The sequence below is a fragment of the Amblyomma maculatum genome, chromosome 5 (assembly GCF_055883805.1).
Source record: "Amblyomma maculatum isolate TAMU_Amacu chromosome 5, ASM5588380v1, whole genome shotgun sequence".
NCBI classification, from domain to species: Eukaryota; Metazoa; Arthropoda; class Arachnida; order Ixodida; family Ixodidae; genus Amblyomma; species Amblyomma maculatum.
Window position 1 is genome coordinate 141,858,682 of NC_139348.1, and position 10,542 is coordinate 141,869,223.

Consider the following 10,542-nt stretch of genomic DNA (forward strand, 5'->3'; position numbering starts at 1 on the left):
TCTATTGCCAAAAAGTTAAGGAGCACAGAGAGGTGCAGGAAAGGGGTCACGCCACTAAGCATAGTAAAGAGAGTGGAACGTTTTGTCCCGAAAGGTATACTTACAGCGGACGTCAGACGGAGATACCCCGCGTGATTCTAAGTGACAGTGAAATAAAAACATGCGAGGCATTGAAAATCTCCACTTTCGGATACATGACCCTGTTTTAATGAACACAAAGTTTTTTTAGTGCTGCCCTAATGACTGTCTTGGTAAATGAGTAATAACATAACCATAATGAAGTGAATGTGTTGGCAGCACAAGGCTCTGTCGAATTTCCTTGCACAGTTGTTCGTACCGATGTTCATATCATAAAACCTTTTCTGAAACCATCTGCTAAACGGAGTATGATGCAGTAAAAAAGTATAAAGTTCTTGCTCCAATAACCTTGAAGAGTACTGCCTAACCGAAGGGCTTATTTTAGATATTATATAAGCATTTTTAGCCTGGTACGCAATTTATTATAATTATTGACCATTATGGACGGAGAGCATGGAAGCCAACGCCAGTGTGTATTAAAAAATCTTGGGTAGGGAACTGAAGCTCTGCCTTTAAGGGCATGCATGAAGCATGAAGCTCCAGTTAGGCTCCCTGTGTGGGTCCTCGTTGAGGCACGGACATTTTTAGACTGGCTTAAACACACATTCACACACATATTCACACACATAATACTGTCACAGATCCGGTAGAGTATAGGTAAGCAGATTGACTGTGCACCAAATCAAAAATGCTGGCTAAAGAAGAAACGACTACGGTGTCCGACTGCCGAGCGAGGTCCAAGAGAGACGAAGATGAGAACGTGCCAGTTTTCCGACCTCGGCAACATGGCGGCATCACTGCTTACTCAGCATTGCGGCATTGCCCTCCCGGAGGAAAAGGCATCGTCCAGATGCCACTTGGGGAGTTGAGGACAAACAGAGCCACAATGTTTGTGAATAACAAGTTCGCATGGAGAAGTAAAGACAAGCAGTCACAGCAAGGAAAAAAACATATGTTGCTTGGCCTAGCGGGCGTGGAAGCGCTTCATTCTGGCAACGTGTACGAATTTAGATTTCACCTGCGGTCGAACAGTCCTTTGAGGAATAACGTCCTAAGGGACGTCGCTGAGTTTGCGCAACCCCTCGAATGGGCGGAAGTAGCGGCACAGAAGCTTCTCAGAGCTACCCCACTGGCGAACAGTACTACAACACGCAAACTTGACCGAAAGGGTTGTAAATTACCTTCCTGTGGCAAAGGTCTGTGCACGTGGTTTCAGTCTAACTAGCTGGCGGGCAGCCTGAGCGTGCGTAACAAATTGGTCAGAGCCCCCTACTGATGGGTGGACAACGCCTGGCAGTAACGTGCGCCCAGCATAGTAACGGCTTCGCTACCGTGCACGAAACAAAACGGTGTGAACCGTTGTTGTTTCCTGAACTGTGGTGTTACATCGGAATTATACCGCAGTATCTGGTCCTATAGTTCTTATGGTCATCGCCGACGTACATATAATTCATATCGGGGATGGTGCTCTTGAGCCGTTCAGTAAGGCCATTCGTCTGAGGATGTTAGGCTGTTGTTCTACTGTGATCAGTCCTGCTGAGCCGCACTACTTCCTGTGTTAGAACTAAAGTATATGCCGTGCCTACGTCAGTTAAACTACCGCAGGGGCACCGTGGCGAAGGACCAAGTTAACGAAGAAAAAGTGTTCACTATCAGTAGAGGTGCAGCTTTGAAGGGGTTTTGTTTCACAATACCCGGTGAGGTAGTCAGTGGCGAATATAATGTAATGGTTGCTAAATGATGATGTAGGAAATGGGCCACGGAAGTTCATACCGACTTGGTGAAAATGTACTCAAGGATGATGGCTGCAGCAGGCCGACAGGCTTGACAGTCTGCGTCTTCCGAAGTTGGAAATTAAGCACGGCATGACCCAACATAGCGCTGGACAACAGCAGAAAACTTGGGCCAGTAGTACTTCTGTCGTACTCGTGGCAATGTCAGAGAAAAACCGAGATGCCCGGCAGACAGGTCGTCGCGGTAGGCCTGCAATATGCCGGTGCGGAGCGACGTAGAGGCCACAAAGCTGATATTGAGTGTCCATGGGAGCGTAGTTTCCCTTTTGTTTTTTATTCGAGAAATTTGCCATCAGGAGTTCCCGGGTTCGAACCCGACCTCGGCGGCTGCGTTTCGATGGAGGCGAAACGAAGTGGCGTCCGTGTGCTGTGCGATGTCAGTGCACGTTAAAGATCCCCAGGTGGTCGAAATTACTCCGTAGCCCTCCACTACGGCTCCCCTTTCTCTCTATCCACTTTCACTCCCACCTTCCTCCCTTCCCTTACGGCGCGGTTCAGGTGTCCACAGCTACAAGTGTGACAGATACTGCGCCTTTCCCTTCCTGTGAACCATTATTATTATTAATATTAGCGAAAAGGGAGCGGGAAGTAGAAGGAAGCTACAAGAAAGAGTGCAAACAGATCTCCCTTAAATAATCACATAGGTTGCCGATAAACTGATTGTTTAGAGTCCACTTCCTGTGATCACAGTCAAGGTCCCACCGCAGGCCTACTTTCCATAGGTAGCACAGTCCCACGGATTCGATAGCTGGGCGGGTCCACAATAGATGCTTCGCATCGCACAGTTCCGGTGAAGCACCACAATGCGGGTACTTTTCGGTCCCTTGTAAGCGTTCGTCACACCACTGATGACGCTCAGACTTTTAATCTGGTTCCACATACGTTCCGCTTATAAGTGGAACTTTAAAAAAAGTTCCACTTATTAAGCAGAACTTTTCTGAAAGTTCCACTTATAACTGGAACCTATGTGGAACGAGATTAAGAGTGCAGAAGGGGCCAGAGCTGCTCCTGTCCGAATCCGGCGCACGGATACCTCCTCCTCCCGAGTGAGATTACGGGGGAGGGGGTACGAACACGGAGGAATTAGGGCGCGTGTTCGCTGGCGCAAAGATTTTTTCTCAGAAAAATGGGACATGAGCGGATCTGGGGAAAGAGGGGAAGGTGGCGAGATGTCTGATGTATCAAGGTGCGTCATTTTATCCAAATGCATGTCCGTGAATCCAGTGTATACGCATAGTTTTCCTTTTAGAGGACGCCGTCTCGTAAGCACCAAGGCGGCGATGAGGCGCTTCCATAGAGGCAATCGATGAGGGGCCGCAGTTCGGTGCCCTCTCGCTGTTGTTGAGAGAGAACAGGCGTCGTGAGGGTCTGAGAAAAACGGAGTCATCTGCGTCGATCACGGGTAGGCGGTTCACGGGACAGACAGCATCACTATGTTGCCTGCCGGACTAGCACACAATAGTGGCGTCTAAATACTGCAAGCGGAGACTCCAGCGGACTAACCACTTTGAAGGGTCTTTAAGGTTAGCTAGCCAAAAGAGTGAGTAGTGGTCACTTAATACCCTAAACGGCCAACCATACAAATACGGCCGAAATGTTATCGCCCGCATAATTAAAAGGAACTCATTTCCATTAGTAGAATAATTCACTTCGGAACGAGATAGGGTGCGGCTGGCGTAAAAAATCACCCGCACAACACGATCATGCCACTGAACGAGAACTGCAGTGAGGCCGTCGTTACTGGCGTCGGTACGTAACTCTGTCAACTTTCTCGTCAACATGGCCACGCATGGGCGTTATTTGGAAGCGTCCGTGAAGCTCCTCGAAGCCCTTTCACTGCTCGTTGGCCCAGATGAAAAGTTGTTAGCCCCTTGTTAAACTTAACAAGGCAGTGGTTCGGCCATACGGGAGAAGTCGTGCACAAAAACGTCTGTAATATGCGAAGAGGCCCAAAATCCAACGCACAGAATTTTTATCAGTGGGGGTCGGAAAAGCAGCTACGACCGCCGTCTTCTCTGGACCAGGGCAACACTTTGAGCGCTCACAATGTGGCATCAAAAAATTGAGCAGTTGGAATGCGAACTGGCATTTTTCTGGTTTTAGCAAGAGGTCAGCCGCGAGGATGGCGTCTAGCAGAGCCGTGAAGTGCTTCAGATGCTCTTCGTATAGGTCGCACAGAAAATGACTACGTTTTTAAGGCAGATGAAGCACGACTGTTATTTGAGGCCCATTAGGAAAGTGTTCATCAGTCTTTGAACGGTGGCAGGAGCGGAGTACATGCCGAAGAGAATTCCGTCAGGAGTAATGAACGCGGTCTTTTCGCGATCCCGTTCATCGACTTCAGTGTTCCGGCAGCCACTGCGTTGATCAAGCTATGAAATGTATTGGGCGTAGCGGAATCGGTCGAACGATGCGTCTATTCGAGGCAACGAGTATACGTTCTTTTTCGCAGTTTTATTGAGCCTCTTGTTGCCGACGCAGAAGAGTGTTACGTTCTTTCAGGCGACCAGCACAACTGGCTATAGGCTTATGGGCGTGCAGGCGACTGCATTTCATCGACCTATTCTCGAAGAGCTTCACGTTCCGTCGCCGGCATTCTGTAGAGGTGTTGGTGGATAGGGCGATCGGTGGGTTCAACTATAATGCGATGCTCTACTGAAGTCTGTTTAACCTTGGAAGTGATGGAAACGCAGTCGTGGTAAGAGTCAAGAATAGCAATAACGCGGCGTTTCTGATCAAAATGGAAGTAATGATTCGCTTCGGTTTTAACCGTATGACCAGTGCCTTCGGGAGGGCTCTTGTTGACTGGCGATATCGTGCAGTGATTGGAGGGCTCGGTGGCCACCAGAAAAAACGGCGGTAGTGCCTTGAGGTATAGGGTGGTATTCAGCGCTCAAGTTCGTTAAGAGAAGTTCAGTTCGCATGCTACTCAAGGCGCCCGCAAGGTACGCAGTCTTGTAGGCTCAGCAGTAACTACGTTCGTTTCCCCAACGCATTGAAGCTGGAAGGGTTCTGTGCACTGCACTGTAACAAACAAGCCAATGCATGGAGGTGAAGTGGCATGGCTTTCACATTATTCGGATAACTGGCCTTCCTGGTGCGCAGCTATCAGAAATTGCGCGCCACATGAAAAAAAGTTGTCTTGAGGTCTCGGAGGTCGATGAAGAAAATCAAGGCTTAAGATGAGGTCATCGGAGAACTCTGCCATTACAACGAAGCAACGAATGAAAGTTACGCAGCTAATCTCTGTTCGAGCGGCGCACACACCGACACACCGAGCGCTGTTACCACATAGCCGCCGGCTGTCCGTATCTGCGCCCCGCGCCAAGGAATCAAAACTTTGTATAGGTTGGTAGCAATGCCACGACTTACGACAGGAAAATCACCGTCGATATCTACAAAGGCAGTCGTGCGGTGGTTGTCAACGACAACCGATATCTCAGTGAAAAGGATCCCAGCCGAAAGTTCCGAGCAGCTGTCGCCGGAAACTTGCCATACGGTGATGGTAGCCTGGTGGTTTTTGAACCACATTTTGTTGGTGTTTCAAGTGCAAAATGAACATTCCGCTGTTTGCGCTCCTCGTCCCATGAATTAAACGGAGGGACCCAGTCGTAGCTGGTAAGCCAGTCCTCAATTCTGTCATCGTGGAACAGCGTGGTCATGTGCGAGAAGCATGAAAGAGCATCGGCTGGGCACTCACAGGAAGAGGAACGGTGTGGCTTGCGGCTGTGGTCGTCATGATTTGAGGTAGGAAGGCAAGGGGACCACACTCGGAAGCTAAGCTTCTCACGTGGTGGCTCGCATTGCGCACTGGTGTCGTGTCCGCAGTGTGTAGCCAGGCGTTGGAGGACCCTAGAAGCTCTTCGTACATGGGATCACCCAGCACCTCCACCAAAATATCACCGAAGCCACAAAACAAGACACGGGTAGCCTATCCGACTCGCGAGAGAACTCCCAGAGAAAGGAGAGCGCGAGCGCAGTCTCCCAAGCTCGATCACAAGGTAGTACAAGTATGTAGCATTGCGGCAGCATTTACCATATAGTCGCAGGCTACTACATCACGTGAAAGGCCACACGACATAGTTTGATTAAGGATACAGATGAACAGGGAAGGCATGGATATCAACCAACATAGATTGAATGCTTCGCTTTACTAAGACATTCAGCGTGCCTGCTTGGCCGGAGGGTAGCATGTTTGACCCGGTATGTAAGCGTCCTGGAGGGTTTGAAATCTTTCTCCCATCCATCTGAAACCAGACGCCCCAGCTGGCAGCTCCTAGTAAACCATCCATCTCATGTGGTCGAATGATGTTGTACAACCCTAAAGTCAAACAGTGCCCGGAACTGTCAAAGGCTAGCTATACTCTTTGCCAGAATCATGCCAGTGATTCTTCGTTCACAACGCCAACACTGACAATGCTGAAAACGGATGTTTTAGGAAATGGGACCTGAACGCTTTCGCGTCCAAACACTTCCTTTACTGTGGCAGCGTTAGGGTCTACTGTTCTCCAGACACTTCGATGTCAGCCAGGTGATAGTTGGTGGCTGAAATGGTCATCCGCTGATAGGTAGGTGGTCATGTGACGTCACGAGACCACATTGCGCTGCCGCAAAGCCATGACCTTTAGTGGGAAAAGAGTGGATTCAAACCTGGAACCCTGGATACGGAATGATACATGCTGACCCCAAGCCATGCAGTCACGTTCGCATGGCTTAGAGTGCGGCTTTATAGCTATGTCAAGGTGACTTTTAAATAATGTGTGCCCAAGAGTGTGCTAAATAAAATGTGCGAGGTATTACACGGACAAATTCGAGTATTAGTGATTAAGCGAGTAACAAAGTATTTGAACGTGAACGATCAGCCAGAGAGTGGACGGCACCTGTGCCATACCCTCAAACGTGGAGTTCCACGATCTATGCCCAGTCTTTTTTCCAGGAATTAAATAAACTCGAATCGGGCCTTCCTTTTTTTTATACGAATACCCAGAGCTAACTGCTTCTTGAAATAATAAACGCTTTACTTACTGTTTTTTATCTTATTTTCATGAAGTATTTTGAAGATCTATACAACGTCATTGCCCGTATACGCCTAACATTGATTATAACAATAATTTTATTTAATATACTTATGGCAGATTGAAAGATGCATTTCCAAAGATTGAAGCATTCAGTTGGCTATTGTTGATCAGAGTGGATTCAAACCTGGAACCCTGGATACGGAATGATACATGCTGACCCCAAGCCATGCAGTCACGTTCGCATGGCTTAGAGTGCGGCTTTATAGCTATGTCAAGGTGACTTTTAAATAATGTGTGCCCAAGAGTGTGCTAAATAAAGAGTGTGCTCTGCTTAGCATCGCCCAAAGGAAAGCTCAACAGCCTTCGCCTTAATCCACTTCTTCTTCTGCTTCATCCATCACGAACGTGAACTACGAACGCCTGCGAAAATCAACCAGACCGCATCAGCGCAGTCAAGAAACACACGCGGCGTATCATATAGCGCGCGTCATTTATGATCACAGGCGATTGTATTGCTTTCTTTTTTTAAATTTTTGTCATGTTAAAGAAGCGGCGAGGGATGAACTTCGTAAATATCTGTGAAGACACTACTTTTAACTAAGACAAATAAGCTATTAAATGGCAAACATTGTAGCACAGGTGCCGTGCAATAAACGGTGAATGAGGTGAAAAACTGCCCACGTCAACGTGGTTTATCCTGGTTGACCGGGGCTACATGTTTACCTAAATGTGGCGATCATGGAATACATCTACTCTTGACGTCAAAAATATTTAAGTCCAGTTTCTAGCATAAATGCGCCATTCGTGTCAAGGCAGGCATCAATAGCAATTAGTAAAAACAATAGGATCATTTTAATGCGACCAGCACTTAGATTGCTTTCCTCTTACAGGTCCGTTAAGAAGAGACTAACGATAAAGACCCACTAGCTTCTTCAGGCCCACCAGCTAAAAACAGCTAACAGAAATATGGCACAAAAGTGCTAATTGCATATCAAGCAGTGGGATAAGTACTACTTCAGTGTCTGCACCAAACAACCTACGATATAACAAGGAGGGCGTCAACGCTACCCTGATGATTGGTTTAGCAATAATAGGGCGTCTAACCATAAAACTCATAATTTTACACTTCACGCATGGAATAGGAACTCACACGCACAGCTTTCTGTTAGTGACATCAGAAATCCCGCTAGGACCGGGAAGGGGTTCATGCATTAGGTGCTCGGAAATCCTATAAGAGTGTGAAAAACTTAGCAGACTGGACAATGAAACTCAGTGCTAGGACCACTTTCTATAAAAGAGTTCACCAGTGGATTTCTACAGTGTTACTGGACATGACAGTTATACTTACGCATCGCCCAAAGGAAAGCTCAACAGCCTTCGCCTTAATCCACTTCTTCTTCTGCTTCATCCATCACGCACGTGCCTAAGGTAGCGAAGGCTGGCGATGATGAGGATTGATATATAGTGTAGATTAATTAAACGTCATATTTTAATAGAATGGTTTGAGCCCGCGTAAAAAACGACTGCAGGCGCACAGCAAGCTGTACAGAGATCAATGGACGACGGGTGCGCCTATTTACACTCGGAGACACGTCGGTCCTGCCATTGCGCCACCTTACAACGAGAGAGAGAGAGAGAGAGAGAGAGAGAGAGAGAGAGAGAGAGAGAGAGAGAGACTAGTTTGAGACTAACGCTTTGATTTAAAAAATGTAGATAATTTAGCAGGTTCTTAAATCTGCTTACTCGCCCCTCTGCGTGATGACGGGATTTGAGCACAAAAAGATAAAAAAGGAGACGTGCGCGGAAAAGAAAAATTATAAAAACGAAAACGCAGATAATTATGAAATTCTAGGTGAGATACGTCTCAGTGGAATGCAAGGCGGTTGAAATGCGATGTCGTAGAAATGGCCCGACAGAGTTTACGGCATAGAAATTGACCAACGGTGAGGAACACGAATCGATTAGAGCTGTACTAGAATGCCACTGTTATCTAACTAACCAAGTAAAATCTCATAGCCAGTCTCTGCTTAGCAGTGTCAATTACTAATATAAATTTATAGCACATTTATGCCTCGGATTTGGTTTCTTGAAATAATTGTATTGTAAACCATAGGGCCTTTACAGCAACGCAAAAAACATTTAGATAACCAGCACCCGTAATTTGTACAAGGCGATGGCCTACCCGATATGGCCTGCGAGTCGAGGGACCAGTTCGGTATACTTACCTGGTGCTGGGTCGCCGACGATCAGGAAAGTCGGGGCCATATGTCTAGGTCTTCCATTGCACTGAGGTTGGCTGACGCACGCCACTACTCCTAACTGGCGTAGATGGGGCATGCAATTTTTGGTAGTGGGGCTGGGCGTTCGCGCCAGCCCCTACCCGTTAGAATACAAAAAATAGAGCTTACTATTTCTCACATCAACCGTATTATTAGTGCACCCTGTTAATCGGCATGCTACTGTACATCAGTAAGTCACGGACTGGCCAGACCGGTGTCACTCAAGTTCTACAGCTTGAGAAACATCTATGCAAGCCACACGACCACATAGGGAAAATAGAGGGACTTAACGCTGCTGAACCGAATGTCGAGCGGAAGCAGCCGGGAGCTTTGGCTAGGGGCGACCGGGTGTTACATCAAACACAGCCAGAGTTCCGTTGAACACATCAAAGTGCACGGCGTACTAGGGCGGGGGTGAACTCTTTATTTCGTCTCAAAAAAGGAGATCCGCGCAAGGACCGGTTGCGCTGGTTTGGAGGAGGTCGGCGGGGTTCCCTTGGGATGATCACGGCTTCCACCGTTCTCTGGATAAGTCGGCGTCGATCTGCTGGCTCGGAAGTAGAACTTACTTTCATGACCGGCGCATGTGATGCTGACAAACGTTTTACTCGGTCGAGGTGTGTGACATCACGGAAAGAGCGCTCAGACCTGAAATGTCTTGGAGATGATGATGATTATAGCCTCTGTCAAAATGCCACATACCCACGGCGGAGGATTGCCCGAGGTAAATGGCAGATACAAAATATATAGGGTCAATGAATGGAGTATTTAGAGAGATATGCGTGATTAACTAAAATTTGAAACAAATAAGCAGGAAAAGAAAAAGCAGTGAAATTTCATCCAGTGAAAACTGCAGCCGGGCACCTTCCTAGACCCGTATATCCTGCACAAATGACATCCTGAGGTGCACTCTTCCAAATGCAAAAACTGTGAAGGCACAGCGAGCTTAAATCACATGCTCTGGCTTGCCCAGCGCTAAACGGGATACATAGAAATAAAGAGCCATGGGAACCCTCCCTTCACAGCCAGAAAGAACAAGTCCAGAAACAAGTCATCCGTCAAGCCCGGGTCGCCGCCGGAAGCCAATTGATTCCGTCCGACGTCTAAGGGGGAGATAGACGGTGAAAGGGGGAGCTGCGTCTCACCCGATCATCCATACTCTCTGATGGGTGCAAATAAAGTGCTCTCTCTCTCTCATCTAGCACAGGAATCTGCGCGAGGAAGTAATGTAATCATGAACAGAATTGCACACAGGTTTCAAAGCATATCCCGTGACGCTTTCCCCGAAGGAGAGGAGAACTGGAACGGTTAGAGGAAACCCTAATCTAGAAAGTGGAGTCGCTAAATAAATTTTGCGTACAGATGCCAACCGCC

At 47.6% G+C, this 10,542-nt stretch overlaps 1 non-coding gene across 1 annotated transcript; it reads left to right on the forward strand.

Moving 5' to 3' along the window:
* Window positions 1-9,106: 9,106 nt before the first annotated feature.
* LOC146189778 (U1 spliceosomal RNA) lies at window positions 9,107-9,268 on the forward strand. The gene has a single exon (XR_014707743.1). It is a non-coding gene; the product is annotated as a U1 spliceosomal RNA (small nuclear RNA).
* The last annotated feature ends 1,274 nt before the right edge of the window (window positions 9,269-10,542 follow it).